Below are 23342 nucleotides of genomic sequence, written 5' to 3'. Positions count from 1 at the left end.
ATAAATTAATACCACCAAATAAATAAATAGCACCGAATAAATAAATAGCACCAAATAAATAAATAAATAGCACCACATTCCAAGCAGGCAGCGAGCAGCTTATGGAGCTCCTGTTTTTCTGCTTGGAAACGCTGCTCACATCCCACGGGCTGGGACATGCAGAGAAACTCGAATTTATTGATATATGGGACAGGAGGGTTCCTCAGCACCGGGAAAACCTGGGACAAGGTGACAATGGACCAGCCCCCAGTAGCTGGATTGCTGGCACTTGGCTTGGTTCTGCTTCTGGAAAATGTCCTTTCCCTCGGGAATTTTATTGGCATGAAAGCACAGCGCGATAATTTGACGGCTGCTCGCCCTGGTGATGTGCAGGGACACAAAGCAGCCCAACTTTGAGCTAAGCATCAGTCAGATTTAGTTTTTCTTTCTGAAATCACACCCCTTCCACTTTCCCTCTGCTGTGACTTACAGAGGTGACTCACAGTGCACTGGGCTCTGCACTGAACGGGGAGCTCGGAGCTGGGAAAAAAAAAAAGGATTATATCCCAGCACAAACCCTCTGCTCCAGCATCACCCCAGATTTTCTGCACTCTCAGAAATAACGGGTTGAACAGGTTCCCTCAGCTCGGGGATTGAACAGGTTCCCTCAGCTCGGGGGCAGAAGGGGCAGCAGGGGCAGCAGAACATTTCTCCCCAAATTCAAATTCTCTGCGTTCCTCCCCCGATGGAGATGGCACAGCGGGCTCAGACTGGGGACAGTGGGGACACGCTGGGGATGCTGCTGGTCCCTTAAACCCCAAAAACTGCAAATCACGGCAGGGACTGGAGCCAGCCCCGGGGCTGTGGGGTAAAACTGCTCCCCCTCCCTAAAATTCCAGCTTATCATCCCCCAGCTGAGCTGGAATGGTTTATGAGCACTTTCCAAGGGAGGGGAGCAGCCTGCTCCCCCCTGTCACTATAAACCTGGAGAAAAATCCTGTTTGGGAAACTCCGGGCATCACCTGGGGCTGGGCTGGGCTCTGCCTCCAGCCCAGGCCGGGCAGGGCACAGAGGAGCAGATCCTGTTCATATTTATATTTATATTTATATTTATATTTATATTTATATTTATATTTATATTTATATTTATATTTATATTTATATTTATGTTTATATTTATGTTTATATTTATTTATAGCTATATTTATAGCTATATTTATATTTATATTTATCTATAATGTTTATATTTATATTTATATCTATATCTATATTTATATCTATATCTATATTTATATCTGTATTTATGTTATTTATATTTCTATTTATAACTTGGTTTCTATTTATATTTATAATTTACTATCACATCTAGAATTTTTACATTTTTTATTTAAAATTTATACGGTATGGACTTCATATAACATTTATAATTTTACTATTGATATAGTTTATATTTACAATATTTGCATTTATATTTATACTTACAATTTTATTTCTATTTATAACTATAATTAAAATTTTATACTTTATATTGTATTTATAATGTATATGTTATGTATTTAATATAATACTCATTATTTATATTATTTATATTATTTATATTTATATCTGCAGTTTGCTTTGTAATTATAATTATATATAAAAATTTTATATTGTATTTATAATGTATGTTATGTATTTGATACAATATTTTGATTTTAATATTTATGTTTACATAGATTATATTTATATTTATATTTATATTTATATTTATATTTATATTTATATTTATATTTATATTTATATTATTTATATATTTATTTATATATTTTTATTTATGTTTATGTTTATAGTTATAATTTTATATTTATATTTTATACATTTATATTTATATTTATGTTTATGTGCATGTTTATATTTGTATTTTTTATTTTTATTTTTATTTTTATTATATATTTATATATTTATATATTTATATTATATTAATACTTTTTATTTTTATTTTTATATATTTATATTTATATTTATATTATTTTTATTTTTATTATATATTTATATTTTTATTATATATTTATATTTATATTTATATTTATATTTATATTTATATTTATATTTATATTATTTATATATGTATTCATATATTTTATTTATGTTTATAGTTATAATTTTATATTTATATTTTATACATTTATATTTATATTTATGTTTATGTTCATGTTTATATTTGTATTTTTTATTTTTATTTTTATTTTTATTATATATTTATATATTTATATATTTATATTATATTAATACTTTTTATTTTTATTTTTATATATTTATATTTATATTTATATTATTTTTATTTTTATTATATATTTATATATTTATATATAAATATATTTATATATAAATATATAAATATATAAATATATAAATTTCTATTATATTTATACTTTATTTTTATTTTTATCTATTTATATATTTATCTATTTATATATTCATATATTTATATGTTTTTATATTAATATTTATATTCATATTAATTTTATTTTTATTTTTATTTTTATTTTTATTTTTATTTTTATTTTTATTTTTATTATCTTTATTGTTATTTTTCCAGCCATGTACACCCCCGGAGGAAAAGCCCAAGGCGCGGTTTGAAGGGCGGGAGATGTGGCAGCAACTCGTGCCTGATGTGCCCGTGCTAGAGCCGCTTATCCGGCGCGGAGATCTCCGCGAGGAGCGGCGCCGTTCCTCGCAGGCCGGTATTAGCGAATTCTCCATCCGCTCTGCCCGGGCGCTGCTGCGGGCAGGAAGCGCTGCTTAACCTCCAGTCCAGCCTAACGGGATTATAACGGGATTATAACGGGATTACCGCGGGCTGTGTCCCGTCCCATCCACGGGCAGCCCCGGCCCGCTCGTTAATTCACCCCGCGAATATTGACATTTTCAGCCGGGCTGCTCCTCAGGGCCATGTGAAAGTTGTCATCAGAAAATTCTGCGGCTCCTGATGGGTTCAACACCGCCGTGCACGAAGTTTGAAGAAAGCTCATTCTGAAATTCTTTGAAAGAGACGAACATCACCTGGCTTTGGGGCACAGCCAGGTGAAACCGCTTCTTCCTTCATTTGGTTATAAAGCCCTGAGCCAGAGGGGACTCTGCTGCCATAAAACTTCTGGTTTTCACTGAATTCAGTGAACTGGAAAATGACAGAAGTGAGTCTGGAATAATAGCAGGTGAGCCTCATGGGATATTGTATTTCTATTTCCAACAATTCCCTGCTCCTAATAGTTTCCTTTTTAAATTTTTTTCCCTAAAGAGTTTGTGGGTTGCAAGATGGGCACCAGGAATGTTTTTGTTATTTGAAGGATGCAGCATTAATTAATAAAAAACAACCTGAAAGGAAAAAAAAAATTGTAAAAGCCGAATTTAGTTTAGCAGAGAGTTACAGAGCATCTCCCTCTTGTAGAAACTGCTCTGTTCTTCTAAAAAAAAAATTCTAAAATAGTTCAAGCAGCCTTCTTTTCCATCTTCTGTAAAAGCAGGGGCTTACCTCTGTGTGAAAGAAAGGAATAAATAAAGAACCTCATTAAATGCGGCCGTTTAGATCACAATGCAGCTGTTTCGCTGTTTGCCGGTGTTGTTGCATGCAGCAGCACAAAAGAAACACTTTGGAATTTTTTTCCCCCCTTCCACCCACCTTCCCAAAACTCATCAGCACAGCCCTGACCCTCTGCGTTGTTTTTAAACCAAGGAAAAATCTCCAAGTGAACAGTGACAATGAGTTTTATGCCCAAGATTAAAATTAACAAAATTCAGGATGGTTTTTTTTTTTTCCCTCCTCTACGCTGCTGCTTCAGAGAAAGTCTTTAAATCTTTTTGTTTATGCATCTTCAGGCTGCAAAGTTAATTTGAAGGGGCACTGCCAAGGTTAGCAAGCTCAGAATTTGATTTGATTGGCTGTGCATGTTCCCTAAGAACTGCTTGGAAAGTCTGCATAGTTCTACATCTTTTTTCTTAAAGGGAAAAAAAAAATTCCTCCAGGGAAATATATCAAAGCTGCAGGTCTGACTCCATGGGCAATCCTGCAAAATCTGCCCAGCGTTTGTACAGAATAGAGGGAAAATATTTTTGAAGGAAAAACAACTTCCTTTGTAAGGTTCCCAAAGGAATGAGTTGAGTTAAAAAAGAAAAAGGTGACTGAGGAGGAGGAGGGTTCTGTGGGTGCTGTGCACTGTGAGCACTGAAATTTAGAAACCGAACCAGCACACTTGGGGGACACTTTTATTATTCAAATAACTTCAGAGCAGCAGCCTCAGGGTTATTCTCGTCATTTTGCTCTGAAGCCATCACGTATTTGCTCATGACCTATAGTCAAACCCCACGGAATTATTCCTGCAGAGCAGAACGTGGAGCACCCGAGCTGAATTTTCTGTGTCCCTTCCAGCTGCCGGTGGGTTTTCCTCGGGAATTGATTCCAGCAGCTCTTCCTCTGCAGGGAGCTCAGGTGAGCAGTGCTGGGAGCTGTCCAGCAAGGAGCGGCTCCTGCAGCACCAGGGATGCTCTGCAGCCCCAAACCCTGCCTGGCACTAGGGAAAATAAAAAATAAATAAATAAAACATATATATATAAAAAATTGGGAACTGGGTGTTTTCATCTTCTGAGAGAAGAGAAGATCTCATCTCTCTTGAGGAGCACAAACTCACCCAGGGTCACATCACTGGGGGTCTGTCCCACCACAATAATTTCCATGCACAATTCTCCTGGGTTTACTGAAATGTTTAAAGTTGGCTACAGGCATAAGCAATTTGTTGAATCAGACCCAAAACGGCACCTCCTGCTCATATAAATTACATTTTAAAGCTCATTTTGGAGCATCGTGGTAAAATAAATCCTTATCTTAGTACTGATAAAAACCTAATATTGTTTTTTTTTTTTTTAAATACACTTTCTGTATTTAATATTCCTTTCTGTAGCAGTTCATGGAAAGAGAAATGCTGTACAATTCCTGCTGACCTTGCTTCTTGATCAACCTGATAATTAATAGGAATAGAGAAAAAAAAACCCTGTATTGCTGAGTGCTGATGAGGCAGCAAAGGCACTCCAAACATCTGAAGAAAAAACAGTTTGTTAATTGCTGTCTAGACAGTTTATTGCTGCAATAAGATCAAAACACAGAATACTGAGGTTTGTGGTATGAATCATGCAGACTAAACAATTGTTTTATTGCATTTACAGAGCACTTGATTTATAATGCAGTCAGCTCAGTAATAAAATTCCTCCATTGTATATCCTGAATAATTTCACCTCGTTTCACATCTCCCTGGCTGAATTCTGTATGGAGATGTTTTAAAAATGTCTGGCTGGAGAGGGGATTAGTGCCATGTGTATATAAAGTTACTTATCTGGGGTGTCTGTTGTGTCACCAGTGCTCCTCCTGGATCAGCTGTGGGTTTGGGATGCCCTGAGGAGCAGATTTATGGCAGGTTTCATCCCACTGCACCTTCACCTGAAGGGATCAATCAGGCAAGTGGCTTTTCCCCCTTTTTTTAAACTTTATTACTCTACAGGACTTTACTAAGAGGGAATATTTATCTGTCTGTTTCTTTGGGCATCTCTGGGGGTGAAAGGGAGGTTTTTGGGAACCAAGAAACTTCTGGGATGATGGGAATTCCTCTTTATTAGGCAGATTTATTATTCCTCTTTATTGGGCTGAGGGAATAATTGCATCAGTCTGAGTCTGTGCAGTGCCAACATTCCCTGGGAGCATCAAATGCTGCTGCCTGTATTTTGGGTAAGACATCTCTCTTATTTTCATTTCCGAGTTTTGACACATTATTATCATCCCAATATCCCTGAAGGCCAAAGAAATAACAGATGAGATTGTAGTTCTGGAGGAAAATCAAGCCAGAGACCTAAATCTGGAGAATCCCCATTGCCCAAATCTGGGCTGCCATTCTGCCCCCATGAGTGGAAATTCAGCCCCTGACTTCCCTGGGTCCCAAGGTTTGTGAACTGCCTCTCAATCAATCTGTGCTGGGGTAAAGCAGGGAGATATTTCTCCCTTTATCAGTGCCTGATTATGCAAAGGTTTGGAAGAAATTAATTTATTTTATTATTTATTTATTTATTAGCAATCCAGAGAACAACTTCAGAGTGTGAACCCAGGCAGGAGGGTGGCACTGCCAATGCATCCCCTGCTCTAAAGCTGTTTTTGGGACCACAGAGCAGAGGAATTTATGGTGGGGAAAGAGAATGAGGGAAGGATTCTGTGTGGGGAAAGGCACCAAAACCTTGAGAGGCTGTGAGCAGCACATGTGGGTGCTGGAGGGTCCCAGGGTGGGACAGTCCCTGTCCCCCTGTCCCCAGCACAGGGCTGGGGCAATCAGCCCTCAGAGTTTTGTTTTTTTTTTTTTTTACATGGCTTTAAACACTGTGAGCAGCATTTCTGTCGTTTATTGCTGCTCAATAAAGTTTTATCTCGTGGAAGTCGTGATTTATTTACTCCATCTTGCAGAACAGGCGTGTGCTCTCTCCCACATCAGCGTGCCTTTACCAGATTCATAAAATGTGTTAACAATTCATTTAAAACCCATACCCAGGGCAGGCCCAGCTGCCTGCCAGGGCAGTATAACCAGCACACGTGCCCTGGTGTGTGGCACACGCTGCTCCCAGTCCAGCCACTCACACAACATCTCCACTTTTCCCACTTATCACTGAGCTTTTGCTAATTTTCCTCCTCAGCCACCAGGAAAACACAGATTTAGAGGGTGGCTGCTCAGGAGTTTATCTGCAGCCTTTCAGTTTCTGCACTCCCAGGGCTTTCACCTGCAGCTTTGTGCTGCTCTGGCTTGAGAGCACAAAGGTGAGGTGAGAATCAAAATGAGAATTTTTATCCCTCTGTTGGAAAATCACCTTTCCCTGTAGCTCTTCCAGAAAGGTGTGGCTGTGGAATAGAGTTATTCCCTTTCCCTGCTTTGGGGTCTCTGCACTGTACCTGCTCACAGCTCTGCTGTTTGTTTTCCAGCCCCACAGGACCCCGAAGCTGAGCCACAACCAGCCCAGCCCAGGCTGCTCTCTGCACGATGCCCCACGCTGAACCTTGGCCAGGCAAAGAAGGCTCCAGGGAGCACCTCAGGCTTCCTTATCCTCTGGAATCTCGTGGTACTTGCACAATTCCCAGCCTGAGGAGATGAGATGTGAGTGTCTCTGCAGTTGTTCCCTTCTATCCCAATCCTTACTGGGAAAGACAGTCTGGTGTTTGTCAGCTCCAGGGGGAAATTATTGGCAGTTCTGTGCTGCCCTAATTAGGGACACTACAATTTTGGGGTGTGGGCAGGTCCCAGGGTGTCCTGCAGAAGAGCACCCAGCTGGGTGTGCACTCCACAAAGTTGTGCAACATTTGGCTTATTTGTGCAACAGAATTAATGAAACATGGCTCATTGGCACCAGCATCCCCAGGGACCCTAAAGCAAGCAGGGCCTTTGAAGCCTGAGAGGGTCTTAAAAGCAGAAAATATTTACCACAAGTTTATTAAACCAGGCTTTACTGGTAATAAATCAGCAGCCTGTAGACAGGCCCTTATCTTGAAAAGCTGGCAAGGATCTATTAGAAAAATACAGCAACAATTTCCAGTGTGCAGAGCAGCTTTCAGTGCTCCATCCACCAGCTGCTGGTGCACTTGGCTGCCAAGAGCCCCAGGTTTGGGGCTGAGAGGTCCCTGAGCCCCAGGGCCACGTGCAATTGCCAGAAATCCATGGAAGATGCCAAACCTGGTAACCCCTGGTGCCATCCTGCTCCTGCAGCCTCTGGGCATGGCTGGGAGAGTTTTACAGGCATGGCCCAGGGTGAGAGACTGAGCTGGGGGTGCTGCTGATGCCACCCTGCCCCTTCCTCAGCTCACAGGAGAGCTGTTTGCTGCCATTTCTCTTTGGTTGGTTTTTTTTTTTGGTTTTTTTTTGGTTTTTTTTTTTTTTTTTTTTTTTTTTTTTGTGCAGGTGCACAGCTTTAAAAACTACTTTTTTCTCAGTCTGCAAAGTTGGTCCAAATCTCAGCTGGAGCACGAGCCATTCACAGCAATCTGAAGTTTGGTTTCTGACAGTGATCTCTGACTTTTGTGCTGCATCACTGAGAGTTGCTCAGTGTTATTTAATAATGATGTGTTTGAGTATCTTTCTTCTAAATCTGTTTTATAGCTGGGGGCAGTCTGTGCAGTCCAGCCAGTGCTAAATCAAGTCCAAGGCAGTTGAGGATGAGTGCAGCTATTCATAAAGTTCATTTCAGTGCAAATGCTGTCTTAGTTAATAAACAATGATGTTTAATTGCAGAAGCAAGCCTTATGTGCCAGGCAGCATAATCCTCATCCTGGTGACTCCTCAAGGGACCCAAAAGCTCTGGATTGTGGCTGTGGCTTCAAGGGCTCAGAGATTCCTGCCCCACCACACCTTCCCCAGTCCCCACCCCTGGATTTCTGTGTTTTTAGGCTGGATCAGTTCCCTGGGCTGGGTGACAGATCTCAGAACGAGATGGGCCAGCACAGGAAGGATTTTGGTGCAGAGTGGAGGGAATCCTGGGTTACTGGAAACCACAATTGTGCCCAAGCCCATGGTCACAGGGACCTGCAGCTAAGGGTGGGTTTGGCCCCAACCTGCAGCTGATGCCTGTTCCCATGGGAGAATCCCTTCCAGCAGGGCTGGGGCTCTGCCTGCTGAATTCCTGCAGGGCTGAAGCTTATTTGTACATCAAACAAGGCCCAGTTGGAGTCCACCAGGCAGAATTGTCCCCCTAATATAACTCAGCTGTGTGTGTGTTCCATTGCAAAGAAAATACAGGCATGGCTTGCACCAGGCTCCCTCAGCAGAGGCCACAACACCAGTGCTAAATGCTCTGGGTGTTAAAAGAGCTGCAGTGGGCAGGAGTGTGAATAAATGGCAATTCATCCAGAATCACCTGAAATATTTGGAGTTACAGGCACAGGGGGGCTGAGTCCAGCCACATGTCCTAGTTTCTGTCACCCAAACACTAACCCTCTATAAATCATTAATTTCCAGACTGTTTATTATCCAGGGGAAGTAACAAAACAGGAGTATCACATAACACATCCTAAGAATGCCTTGTTCGTTTTAAGAGCAAATAAAACTAAATAGCACCAAGTTGTTACTGATGCAGCCTACAGAACACAAAAAGGGGCCTTAATCAGACAGGGGCCACAAAACAAACAGGCAAAAAAAAGGGGAAAAAGGGTTTGGAGAGGAGAGGCCACACGTAGACATCTTCACATAGATATTCTGTTTGCTGTCCCAGGGAAATTGCCTCTGCCCCTCCTGTGCTGCAGCAATGGTTTCCACAGCTGCTGCTGCCTCCTTTCTCACAGGAATGATTTAACAGCTCTCCCCAGGCAGAGAGCAGAGCCTCCAAAAAAGAATCATCACAATCAATTACAGAAAGCACTCTTGTGGTGTTTGGTCAGCAGGGCCTGTCCCTGATGGGTTTGTCATGTGGCAGGGATGGGCAGGGATGGGAGTCCCCAGCTGGGGATGAGGAGCACAGGGATGTTAATCTGAGCTCTGGGCTCACCTTCCCCAGGCACAGACACACCTTGTCCCCAAATGTCACCACTGAGGTGAAGCAGGAGCAAGGGAACGAGCTCAGGGAGGTGGGAACTGGGATTTATTTTGTGGCCTTTCAGTGGGTAGTGCTGACAGCTGGGAATGCAGAGAGCCTGGCAGGTCTGCTAACCCAGCACAGCCAGGCTCTGAACCTCCCAGCCTCACTTCTGTCAATTTAGCTCAAATGCCTCCCACCTTCCCCCAGTCAATGTCCTTTTCTGGGCAATATTTCGGGGTTTATATTGAGCTGGGTGTTCTGCTGGTCACACTTGTCAGGAAGGAATTGTGCTTCTAAAACTGCAATCCAGGCCTCACACATTTATTTTGCTCCATGTGTTATTTATTTTAATCTTTTAAGGTCCCAAAATACTATATATTTACAGTTGCCCTTTAAAGTTATTGTTAGTTACAAAATATTAGAAACATAGTTTCATCTATAAAATGTATAATTAAATTAATCTTTACCATACTTTTTTTTTACCTCACACAGGAAGCATTTAGTCTGATGAATACCATGGACATATAATTAGTACTTTATACCATAAACTAGATTATAACTTACACTGTCCACCCTGGCTCCAAAAATCCTGGCAGATTTTAATTCAATTGCTGCCTTTATCTGGATGAAAGCATTTGAATTCAATTATTGGTTTGATTATTCAGGGTGGATTTGTGCCTTTGTATGGGTTAGATGTGGTGGTAGTTTTAAACACAGGTTTAGTGGAAGTCTCAAATTAGGTTCTTGCATCTATATTTAGACAACTCCCAGAGTGTAAATGCTGAACATCTGATTTTTCCAGCTGAGGTTTGCCCAAGTTTGGGTTTAATGGGGATCAGTGGAAGTAAAGGGACACCAATTCTGAGTGTGTCTGAATTCCAGTGGGAATTGGGCACCTGAAATGCTCAGACTCTTTTGGAACCCCCTTTCAGTGCCTAAATCCCTTTTAAAACCTGGCAGGACACTTTGAGGAAATGACTTGTCCTTTTCATGGCTGAGAAATTTCAGATATTTTCAGCACCAAGACACCCCTTGAGGCCAATCTGCCTTTTTCTGTTTTAGCTGAAGATGAGTTAGATGTGGTTGCAGTTTGAAGATGTTTTATCCAGGGGCTGTGCATGAACAGGATCTCCTGTTTTGGGGTGTCTGTCACACACAGGGGCTGTCAATGAACAGGGTCTCCTGTTTTGGGGTGTCAGTCACACAGGTTATGGATGAACAGGATCTCCTGTTTTGGGGTGTCAGTCACACATGGTTATGGATAAACAGGATCTCCTGTTTTGGGGTGTCAGTCACACTTGGGGTGTGGATGAACAAGATCTCCTGTTTTGGGGTGTCAGTCACACAGGTTATGGATGAACAGGATCTCCTGTTTTGGGGTGTCAGTCACACAGGTTATGGATGAACAGGATCTCCTGTTATGGCTCCTGTTTTGGGGTGTCTGTCACTCATGTTATGGATGAACAGGATCTCCTGTTTTGGGGTGTCAGTCACACAGGTTATGGATGAACAGGATCTCCTGTTTTGGGGTGTCAGTCACACTTGGGGCTGCTTGGGGTCCATCCTGGGGCTCTGTGGGACAGAGCAGAGCCAGTTCATTTATCCTGCTCCTCCTGTGTTTACAGCAGCTTGTGCAGCTTCCTCCTAATGCACATCCCCAGACCCACCTCTCATACACATCCCAGGACATGTTTATGAAAATTCTTTATAAGCAAAATATTTTTCTTGCCGGGAGTTCAGCTGCAGAGCAGCCCCCTGGCCACGGGCTGGTTCAGCACTCTCCCTGAGCATCCTTTATTGAAGGGTTCAGCTCCAGCCCACCCACATCACCACAGCAAGCCCAAGAGCTGCAGCACGTGGCCAGACCTGTGCTGGCTCTGCTGTGATTATCAAACACCACCAGAGATGCAAAGGTGAGTGTCAGCTGGAGCAGGGCAGTTTGGGTTTGGAGCCAAGGCTGCTTTAATTCTTTAAATGTGTCTTTAGAGCAGGTGTAGATCCCTTTCCAAGGTGCATTCCTGAGCTGTGATCCTCTGTCAGCTGATTGGGAAATCTGTTCCATCCATGGGCTCCAGGCCACTGAGCCTGAGCATCATCACCTGCCAGGATCCTAAAGAGACCCTGGGATCCCACAGAGCCCCTGACTCTCTGGGGCTGCTCAGCACTTCTGAAAATCAGGCTTTTAAAGATCCATCTACAGCCCCACTCCAGCAGGATGTAAAATCATTTAGAATTTGCAGAGAGACACATAAAAAGGGGACTTGACATTCAGGAGATATTTTATTCTGTCAGACAGCAACTTCAGAGGAAATGCTTTCTCAGGGAAGTGATTTATTGGACTGTGGGACTCATGGCCACCCAGAGAAGGATGTTAAAAGTTTCAAGCACACACTGGATGGCAGAACCATCTTAGTTTAACTGGTGTTGCTAATGGCATTTCTGCAAGGCTTGCTTAACCTCAGGCTTCAGAGTTTCATCCATACTCTGATTTTCTGCTCACAACAGAACCAAGTGTGGTGGCTGATTATCCTGCTGGTCTTTGACACCATCTTTCCTGAGCTTCTAATGATGTCCAGTCTCAAAACTCGTTACTGGATGAGACAGGCACCTTCCCCTCCTCCTGGTTTAGTTATTTCTGTCCCACACACTCATTTCTGTTGTCCTAAATTCAAGTTTTGGTGCTCACATCCTGCAGGAAAGGTGAAACATCCCTCAGAGAGATTCTGCCTCTAAGAGATAGAGGGGATGACTCTAAAGCCCAGCAATAAGCAGCAGCTCAGATAAGTTTCCTTTCCTTTTCCCTTTTCCCTTTTCCTTTTCCTTTTCCTTTTCCTTTTCCTTTTCCTTTTCCTTTTCCTTTTCCTTTTCCTTTTCCTTTTCCTTTTCCTTTTCCTTTTCCTTTTCCCTTTCCTTTTCCTTTTCCCTTTCCCTTTCCTTTCCTTTCAATTCCCAGCAGGCTGAAATCTGAATTCCTGCCTGTTTTATTCACCTAGCATTGGCAGTATCTGGAAAACTGAATATTCACTGAGTTTAGATGAATGAATTCCATGGAAGTGATAAACACAGCATTATGCTCATAGTTCTAGGGGGGGAAAATCCATATAGAGCACAGGCAAACACACTCACAGATATGAGCTTAAATTACCCCCAAAAACTCCAAAATTACCTGAAAGTTATCTGAGACATTAATATATATTAATATATATACACACACAGAGTTAATATATAAATATATATAGCTATATACTAGAAATACACTGAAAATGTCCTGTTTACTTTCTGAGGGTTTATGACCTTGGGATGAACCCCACCAAGACCCCACATTTTCAAGCTTTCCTTCATTATCCCATACTTTAAGATTGCTTTAGAGATCTGCAGAAGAAAGGCTTCTCTTACAGGCATTTGTTTCTCTAGGAACCCCAGCTCTAAATGAAACCTCAAATATCGTGGGAGCTGGAAACCTGAAACCAAAGAGTTTGTATCAAGGAACTGCTGGATCTGAGCAGTGAGGGCTCTGAATAGTCCTCATTCATCTTCAGAGGGACCATCAGCTGGGTTTGTAACTGTAGACCCCCAAAATTATGGGAGGTTGCACAAATATCCCCTCATGTCATGAATTAAAACCCTTCTTCCTGGTTTTTTTTTTGAGCACACGTGGATGGAACGGTGGAAATGTGATGGCATCTCACAGATAACAGAATGACATGTAAGGTTTGGTTTACAGGTGGGATTTGATTGCCAGAGTTCAAGGATCACACTCAGGAGGGGCTCTGGGGTGTCTGTGCAGCACCAGCAGTTGGACTCCCTCCCAAACCAGGAGATTCTGTGGTTCTATGAGATAAAATCAGATTTTTCTGGAGTAAAAGCTGAAAGCAGAGGGCAGAGAGGAGCTGGTGGGTCACCAGCACTGTGGGGCTGGAGCCCCAGGTGTTCCCCAGGACCCCCTGCCCATGAGCCAGGGGGATGAGCCAGGCTTTGGGGCTCTGGCTGTGGAACAGCACAAGAGCTGCACACCCTCTCCTCAGGGTGTAGTAAGTCTGAAAAGGTGAATTTCTGGATTCTTCTGTCCTTCCCCTCCTGCAGGCAGTGGCATTCCCTGGCCAGGCTGGGAGCTGGGAACGAACCCAAGGCTGTAACAAACCTTGGGACAAGAACCCGTGTTTGTGCAGTGACAGGACCAAGTCTTGCCTTGTCACACGAAATTTCAAAGCCTTCCTGAGTTATTTATTTACACCAAACCTTATTTGGTGTCACTGCCCTGCTGAACTCTGCAGACACCTCAGTATTGGAAAAGCTGCTTCATCCTGGGGAGCATCCCCAGTGCTTCACTGCAAAGCAGAGGATTTTAGAGGATTTTAGAGGATTTTAGCAGAGTTGTGCTCTGCTGTAGGATCCACAGGGAGGTAAATCCAGCCTGGCCCAGGAAATACATCCCAGGTCAGGGTGTTCCTTGCAGGGCTGCTGCTTTGGGCTGTTCCAGGGAATTCAGGGTCTGAAACCAGCCCAGGCAGGCCATGCCCAGCTCAGAGCTGCAGAGGCAAACCCTGCCTGCCCTGAACTCAGTTTGCTTTAAGCACCTCTCTGCTACTGCTGCTGAAAACAGAGCCAGGCAAAGCAGGAGAAATCCCCGTGGTCCACATTTCCAGCAGGCACCCAGCAGACCTCCCCCTTCTCCAGAAGAGTCACCAAACACATTCATTGAGGCTCAGGGTGGCTGGTAATTACATAATTGCAGACTAATTTCCCCTTTCCTAGAGGTGAAGTTGCCCTGGTGGCAGAAAGACCTGCAGAGCCTTTCCAAAATCTCCTGCACAATCCAGAGCTGGCCCTGGGTGGGCAGGTTTGGGGCTGGTGGGCTCCATCTGCAGCTCCCCCCTCCCTGCAGGGACCCACACACACTTTCTGTGGCAGTGGGGCTGAGGAAATGACCCAGCTGAGCCTGCAGCTTTGCTTTCTTTTTTTTTTTTTTTTTTTTTTTTTTTTTAACTGGGTTATTTTTCAGCCAGTGCAGCACAAAAAGAACAAAAGTGAGGTGGGAGCAGGGGCTGCTTCAGCCAGGGTGCTGTTTGTGCTGATGTCACCCAGCTGGACTGGGAGGTTTTGGCTCTGTGGGATCAAAACCCTGCCCAAAGCCCTGCCACCATCCCTCCTCTGCCCATGGCTGGCTGGCAGCAGGAATTTGGCTCATCCCAGCCTGGAACTTCAGATCCTGGCTCCTGGCTGGGCCTCCTGGGCTTTGCCAGGCCTTGGTTTAACAGCCCTGGGCTCAACAAGAATAAAACCAGGAGCAGATTGGGGATGGGGATGGGGATTGGGATGGGGATGGGATGGGATGGGATGGATGGGATGGGGATGGGATAATGGGGATGGGAATGATGGGGATTGGGGAATTGGGGATTGGGATGGGATGGGGATGGGATAATGGGATGGGATACATGGGATGGGGATGGGATAATGGGGATGGGATGACGGGATGGGATGGGGATGGGTTTGGGGCTGCTCCCTGGTTATTGGCAGTGCTGATTCCAATTCTGCCAGAGGCTTTAGCACCCAAATTCAGGCACCTCAGCCTTGATTCCACCCAAAATTCAGGCACCTCAGCTTTGGTTTCACCCAAATTCAGGCTGCTCAGCCTTGATTTCACCATTTCTCCCCCTGGTTTGGGACTCTCTCTAAGGTCAGAGCACCGGGGTGTTGAGCAGGGGGTGATGAGGATGTTCCACCTCGAGATCATCCCCTCACCTGCAGGTAACACCCTGCACCTTGATCAGCCCCAGGCAATAATTTTGTGGAGGGAGGATAAAATTCGTGCATTACTTGAGATTACCTCAGCAGGTCTCTGAAAGCCCAAGTGCTTCTTCCTCTTGCTTCTTCCCCCTCCAAAAAAAAATTAAAAATATTTCTCAGCCACTTTAAAACTTGTGGCTTCAGACTCCAACGACAACTTGAAAAGGTTTGTGGGAAACAAGTCTGCAAATGTATTTAGTGTATGGAAAATGATTTTCTGAAGAACACACAAGATTTCTGTTTCACCTAATTCTCTGTATCGATTTCTGTGGCATCATCTTCTTCCTTCCCTTTTTCATCTTTTAATGCATTTCTATTTCTTCTGAACGCACAGAACTCCCTGATTCTTTTACAAAACAGAACAAAGAAGTTTGTTTGTTTTTTTTTTTCCTTCCCAATCAGTAATTCTCTTTTCTTTTGTAATTGTAAAAAGAAACTCCTGGAAAATCAATACTTTGTTGCCAAGTCGTACACAAGCGGGAATGGAGCAAGCTTAGTAAATAAAGGAAATTGCATTTTTTTTTTCCCTTTAGCACAAGCAAGGTGACTGCCAATCTCTTTGGTGCTTCCCACCCCAGCTATTCTCCCTTCCCTCCCTGAAAATTTTCAAGTTAATCTCGGAGATGAAAAGAAAAGTTTGAAAAGAATTGTTCTTGGCTGGCTCCTCGGGGTAACCTGAGCCCTCTCAATTAAGCAGCACCAAGATAAAGATTGCTGATGCTGGAGATGTCACATAACACCGGCCTGGGGAATTGGGAAAAGCTACAGGAGATACCAGCTCCTGCATCCATACTTTCAATATTCACCAATATCTGGAGATCGTTTATTCTCCTGATGTGCAAAATTGTGCACCAGAACCTAAAAAGAGAATAATTAAAATGTGTAAGGGGCCATTCACAGGTAAGAGCTCAGATCTTTCTGTGAGGCTTTTTCCATCTGTAAAATCCCCATTTTTGGGTATTTTGGGAGCTGCTTCCAAAGCTGAAGGGGCAGAAAAAAGATGTGTCAGCAGCTTGATTTGCACCTGCAATTAAACACACACCCAAGCCAGGCTAATTTACACTGAAACTTAATTGCAAGCATAAATCTCGTGTATACAAATGGCAAATAAATAAAACCTCTCCCAGATACCCGAGATCTGTTACACAAAGGAGCCAAGAGTCCCATATTTCCTTTTTTTATTCATGGCTACAGGTCTCACTTTGGCCCACAGAATTACTTTAATGCATTTTTTGCCTAAAAATACCTAACTGTGGGATGTCAAAAAAATAAATCAGATTTGTCCTGGAACACTTTTAAACAGGGATGTTGTTAAGAATTAATCAGCAAAAGAGTGTGGGGAAACACAGAGTATGGGGGTTACAATTAATTAATAGATAATAATATATTAATAAGTATTATTATGTATTATTAATAATAATTTAGACATGAATATATGTTATTAGAATTTATTAAATATTTATTATTTGTTCCAGTGTCCTGTGAAGGTGCTTTGCTGTGTCGAGTTTTGGTGGAGGGAGCCAGGACTGAGTGTTTTGAGGAACAGGCCAGGGGATTGTGGTTTGCTAAAAACATTATTTTTTATTTTTTAAACCATATTTCATGTGTGACTTTGAGACTTCAGGGCTGAGCTGTGCACAACCACAGCCCAGCTCGTTCTGTGAGTGGCAAATTTCTGTGCAGTCCAAAGGAGAAGAAAGGGAACATCCCAAAAAAGAGGAAACAGGCTGGGTGTTTCCCCTGAAAATACCTCTCACATCATAATTTATTCCCATTAAAATTGGGTGTTTGGGGCTTTGGGGAGCCTGGATCAGGAGATGAAGGAGGGGAAGATGTGAGCTGAAGGAATTTGGTGCCTGGACCAGGCTGGAGCATCCTCACAGAGCTGGGTTGAACTAGGACTGGGGATTGGAGGTGGAATTGTAATTTCCTCTGGTCAGCTCAGAGACAGTTACATTTTTGTTTTTCTCCCCAAACTGTATTCTGTCATTGCGATAAGCCTGCTCAGTGTGACCTACTTAACCAGCGGCTGGAGTGAACTAAAGCCACAAACAGGAAAAGATATCATATAAAAAAAGAAAAGAAAGAGTGTTCAGGCTATTGTCCTTGAGGTGCCGCAAGGTGCCAAGCACCGAGCCAGCCCTGGCCATTGTTCTCCCTTTCAAATGGAAATATCCGCAAAAGCCACACAGCAAAAGGAGTTTTGGGCTCCACACCCACAATAAAACCTGTTAGTCCTTACTCACTTTCTGGCTTTTAAAGCTTCTTTCAGGCAGTTTTAGCCTAATCTGTGCCACTCCACGGCAAGATTAAAAAGGGGCAAGGTTACCTCGCCTTCAACTTGAATGTAGTCAGGAATCTGATTTAGATTTTTAGGAGTGAGCTCTCTGTTAAAAATATCTTTCTGGAGCTCCTGGCTGCATCCACACAGGAAAAGGTTTGTTGATTTTCAGCCTTCGTGCTCCGAAGAGATATTTCCTTTGAAGTGTCTCAAACAGGGTAGTATCCAATTATATTTGTAATCCCAATCTAATTCAATCAGGGACTCCAATTATAGCTGATCTGCCTCTTAATCTAGTTAAAGTCTGGGCAGTAGATTGCACCTTAGCTAACATAACTACATTAAAATTTAAGCTGTTGATCCAGGGATAAACAAGTTACCAGGCACAACCAGCTGGAAAGTGGGAGGTTTGCAATGGAAATGAGTTTGTCCTGCTTGAATCCCAACCCTGCCCCAGCTCTCCTGGCAGCCAAATCCCTGCCAGGACTAGAATTATGAAGGGCCCTTAAAAAAATAAAATAAAATAAAATAAAATAAAATAAAATAAAATAAAATAAAATAAAATAAAATAAAATAAAATAAAATAAAATAAAATAAAATAAAATAAAATAAAATAAAATAAGTAATAATAATAATAATAATAAATATATAATAAAAATAATAAATAAATAAATAAATAAATAAATAAATAAATAAATAAATAAATAAAATTAAAAGCGTAGTGTTACCTTCAGTGGGCTCATCCTGCTGCAGCTCTTCAGCACCTCTGAAAATTCAGACCAAAATCCCTCAGGTCATTCAAAAGAAATTAAAATGTTGGAAATGCCACCAAACCTGGAGATGATGCATTGAAATCACAGTTTAATCTCAGTTTCTTGAGACAATTTTGGCAGGCAGAACACACCAGTGAGTCTTGGATCTGCATTTCCCCCTCCCTCCTGGCAGAGTGTAGAGCACTAAATTTGATCATTTTAGATATCAAATCATCATTCCAAGTTAACACTTTATTAAAAAAAAAAAAAAACAAAAAACAAACCAAACTAATCAATTTGTGTCCTTTTATTTGGATAATTTTGTCTTGATTTCTATTCATGGTTTTAAGTGTTAATGTTTTGGTTTGGGTTTTTTCCTATTGACTTCCAGCCATAAAGTTGAAGACAATTTTTTTAGTTGGTGATAATACTTTTTTTTTTTTTTAACTAAAAGCTGAGTTTTCAAAGAGCAGATGGCACCTCCCAAACCTGCTCTGAAACTCCACTAACAACTGGTTGCCAGTCCTTCACTAAGTGTGGCAGGGACCAAATTCAGCCATATGGAAAGTAGCCAAATTTGGGACTGGGATATAAAAGTAATTGGAAAAACTGCTGTAGCAGAAGAAATGGAATTAGGTCTGCCACATTAAAAAAAAGTTATTAATCATAGTCATAAAAGCAGAAATGAAGGCTAATTTTACTAAGTAAAAGCCCCCTGCTAAGTGGTATTTTGACATCTGAAAATAATTCAGTTTCGATCTTGGTGCTCTGCTGACATGAGCCAGGAAATTGATAATTCTCTCTTTCCAGTCATCCCCACACAGACAATTTTCTCTGCAAGTCCCAGGAACAAAACTCAGTCCTCTGCCAGGACAGGCAGAGTATTCCATGAGTTGTTTTTTAGGAGAACACACAGTGGAACAACAAATGGATTATGGAGCAACACTGCAATTCCACTGTGGGCATCCAAGACAAGGACACAGGGGAGGTGTCCTCATCTCCTATCAACTGTGTTTTCTGCCATCTGATTCCATATTTCCCTGGCACATTCTGATTTTTTTTTTGGTATTTTTTGTTGGTTTTTTGTTTTGTTTTGGTTTGTTTTTTTTTATTCCCTGAATAAAAATCCTCATAACCCAATTCCAGACCATGCAGGGAACTCACCACAGGTTATGGCAGCCCCGACTCACCCCACAGCACTGCTGGCCCTACATCCCCTGAGAATGGGATAATAATGAGACATCTCCAAGGCTCCATTGCAGCAGAGTGCTAAAAGAGAGGGTTTGTGTACCTTGTCTGGCAGGAAAGGATCTCACAGGATTCCTGATGCCCTCCCTGAGCTGTCACTGGGCCATGAAATTCACAGCAGACAAAGCCAAGTTACACCTACCCCTGATCTTGGGGTTATTCAGAAGTGAGTAAGTGCTTGAAATTAAAAATATTGCAGAGGAGGGGGAATGTTATTGACTTAACACCCAGGAAATCCATCCTGAAACCCTGGTGTTCTTGGGGAGCACTGGAGCCCTCATCCTCATCTGACAGCTAACACAGGATATTGCACAAGGACACTTTTCAGGCTGGGAGAAATCAGAGCTGATAAAGTTCTCTCCTGTGCAGGTGAAACGCTGGGGCATTTTAACAAACACCCAGAGATTTGTTTGTTTACCTGCCTAACCCACATGCCTCTCATTCCTCCTGGCTGGGAGCTCCTTGGTGGGTCTTCCAAAAAGTCACAATTCCTGTGTGAGCTTGGACTGAAAGTTTCTGACTTTGGCACGAAGCTAGTAGAGAACAGGTCCCCTGTAATTATATTGGCCTGAAAATACATTAAAAATCAGGAACTTGGCTCAGGTGATAGCTCAGTTGTTTGCATGAACAATTCCTGCATGGAAAGCACCACCAAAAAAAGCTTCAAAACCAGCAGCAGGTCAAGGAGGGAACTGTTCCCTGAGTCGTGGCTTGTTCTCCATCCTTCTCCCACCCCTCAGTGTTCTCCCTGCTCTGTCCCACTTTGGTGCCTCTGCCTTGCTGTTTGCAGGTGGGCAAGGTTTGGACTGGAATTCTTGTTTCCAATGTTCACATTAATTCACATCTTTCCTCTCTCTCCAGGTGATGATTGTCACACAAACTCGTGTCTTCAGAACTTCTCCCCTGTGATCAGGTTTGACCAAGGTGCTCAGCAGCTGCTAAAAAGGAAGATGGAGGAAGAATGGAGGGAAAATATAATCTTTATTTTGCTATACAGGAAAAAAAATCGCTCCATTATCATAGTTATAATGGTAGAGAAGGTGTTTAAGAGGAGTCTCCTGGGTCTGGAGTGGGACAGTCTGGTCTGGAGGAGTCACTGCCCTTGCCAACATTCAATTTAACACCCTCATGAGCTGCTGCTGAATTTGAATGTCTGGGTCTCTGCTCTCAATCTTGATTAACTGGCCCAACAATGAATGTTAATCACCCTGATTTACATTGCCTGCAGAGCTGTGGTCAACTTCATATCAGCAACCTCGCAGCTCCCTTAACGTGTTCCAGCAGGGAACTTCCAGGGGTCTTCCAGGCAGTGGAGAGGAGCCCCGGGGTCTCACTGGGATTTTTTCTGGCAGTGAGCTGCAGTCAGGGGCAGGGGAGGAACACCTCAGCCTCAAGAACACGGCAGCTTTTTCCTTTTTGGCTCTAGGAGCTATAAAGATGTAGGAAAATGAATTTTTAGCTACGTTTGTATTCTGAATACACAAAAAAAGACTTAAGTTTTAAACTTGTGTGTTCTTCCTAGCAACAAACTGAGCTGGTCAGAGGAGACAAGGCAGGATTTCAGACAATGTCCTTCACCTTGGTGGGAGTTAGTTCGTGTGCACAGGGAGATACACACAATATATACATCTTCAGCAAACATCCTGCCAGATTTTTCCACGGATTTTGTAGCGACATTCTGGAGGACAGGAATTTCCAGGGCTGGGCAGCCCCTGGCAAGGGTTTCTGGTGGCAGGAGCTCCACGTGCTGCTGGGGCAGGGCCCTAGAAAAAAGCTCCTGTTATCACTGCTCCTGGAAATTCGCCTATCAGGGACGATGCCACAGCTCTGTTGGTGGCAGAGGATTGTTCCTCTGGGCTTCTCTTAAAAAAATAAATAAAATGTCAAGCCCGAAAAGGAAGCCTGCTATTTTTCAGCTCCAGGAGCTGTAATCATGCTAATCCATATGATCGTGCTAAAGCCAAGCAAAATGCCTCTTGCATATGATGTAATCAGCCAGGGCAGCCTATTTATAACCAGCACCTTCCCAGGAAAACACAGGACAGCTTTCCCTTGGGCACCTTCTTCCTCTTCCTCCCTGTATTTTTCACTTTCTTTCTGCTCTTTTGCCTATTTTTGCTGTCTTCCCAGCCTTAAGTACAGCAACTTTTAAATTTTTATGTTAAACCAATGCTTCCCATGCATTGTATTTTATCTGTTTTAGAGCTGTGCTGAGTGAAATCCTAGCCATGTGAAATCAATACCAAAACTTCTATTGATTTCATGTAATATATTCCTTTAAATTCAGTACAAATGCTCCACAGGAGTTGTCTATTTTCAGTATGGATCTACTGTACAGGGCTGCCAGTCTCTCAGCTGGATACACAAACCAGCATGGTTTAATAAATTCATTGGTGTGGCTTGGGAGCTTTCTGTGTGATAACTGAAAATCTGTTGGTCATTCTGAGCATATCAAGTGTAAAAGGAGAGGATCCATCAATGTGAATATCTATCTGAGGATCGATTGGTATCAATCCTGTTTAACAGTCTATTTCCTCAGGACACACTTTGCCAACAAAGAGCATTTCAAACTGTTGGTTAAACAAACAAATATGGAGAAGCTCTTTGGGCAACATGGGGGTGGAGTAAACAGCAGATAAAAATGGTTCAGCAATTTCAGACACTTGTTAATCTCTTCCATTTTATATTAGTAAATAGAGTTTCTCTTGATGTAATGTGCCCATTAAAGTGCGTGGTTTTAAACAATTTTTTTTGCAGAAGAAATTCTGGAAACCCAAATTTCTCCCCTGAGCTCCATGTTCAGTAGTTGTCCAAGGAGGAGGGTGACACCTTCTGCTCTGCAAGATTTGTGTTATCCTTAGCTAAATAAAACCCCCTTATGAGACACTATAAAAACAAAGCCAGCCCCCGGGAGGATACAGAACTAATTAGATCAGGATGCACTGCTTACCTCGATCTATAACACTATTTTATGCCTGTGCCACCCAGGTCCCCACCAAAATAGAGATAATCCTGACCAGTGGCTGTGCACGAATACAAATTTTAGTACAGAGTGGATGTTGTACAGCCCTTGGGGTTTTCAGGGTAAAAGTGCCAGTGAAGAACCAGGTGAAAGGAGCCTGTGGGGTTGTGCAATGTCCTGTGGCTGCTGAGGTGCCACGGCTTCCTCCCACCTGCTGGCGAGTCAGATTTGGGTTTTCCACTCTGCAGCACCTTTCTGAACCACCCCAAAACCTGGGCTGGATGTTTGTCAGCCCTGCAGCCCTGGGTGCACAGGCAGGAAACTGAGGCACAGACCATGGCAATGCACACTGAGTGTGCTCCAGCCGGACCTGGTTCTCCTGAGCCCTTACCCCGCGTCCTCCTCTTCCAAATCAACTAAACCATCTCTTCATCAAATAAATCTCCAGTGCTTTCCAGCAAACCACTTCATTTTCCATACAGACCTGGGGTATATGTGTTGTTCTACATCAAAAAATAGATCAAAAAACCATCACGTGTCCCACAACGATTTTGCAGTCCACGTCTCCACTACATTCAAGGATCCTCAAATTTTTGCTTTATTCAAATCCATCTGGTTCCAGTGGGGGTGGGAGGGTTTGGGGTGACTCTGCTGTGACACTCGGGGGTTTTACAGCCCAGTTTAGCGCGGGGCTCAGCTGAGCCGGGTCCTGCAGCCACCTCCAGCCACCCCGACTGTCCCCAATGTGCCACCCAGCCCCGGGGCCACC

Source organism: Oenanthe melanoleuca, chromosome 20 (genome assembly GCF_029582105.1).
Source record: "Oenanthe melanoleuca isolate GR-GAL-2019-014 chromosome 20, OMel1.0, whole genome shotgun sequence".
NCBI classification, from domain to species: domain Eukaryota; kingdom Metazoa; phylum Chordata; class Aves; order Passeriformes; family Muscicapidae; genus Oenanthe; species Oenanthe melanoleuca.
This window is presented reverse-complemented; position numbering follows the sequence as displayed.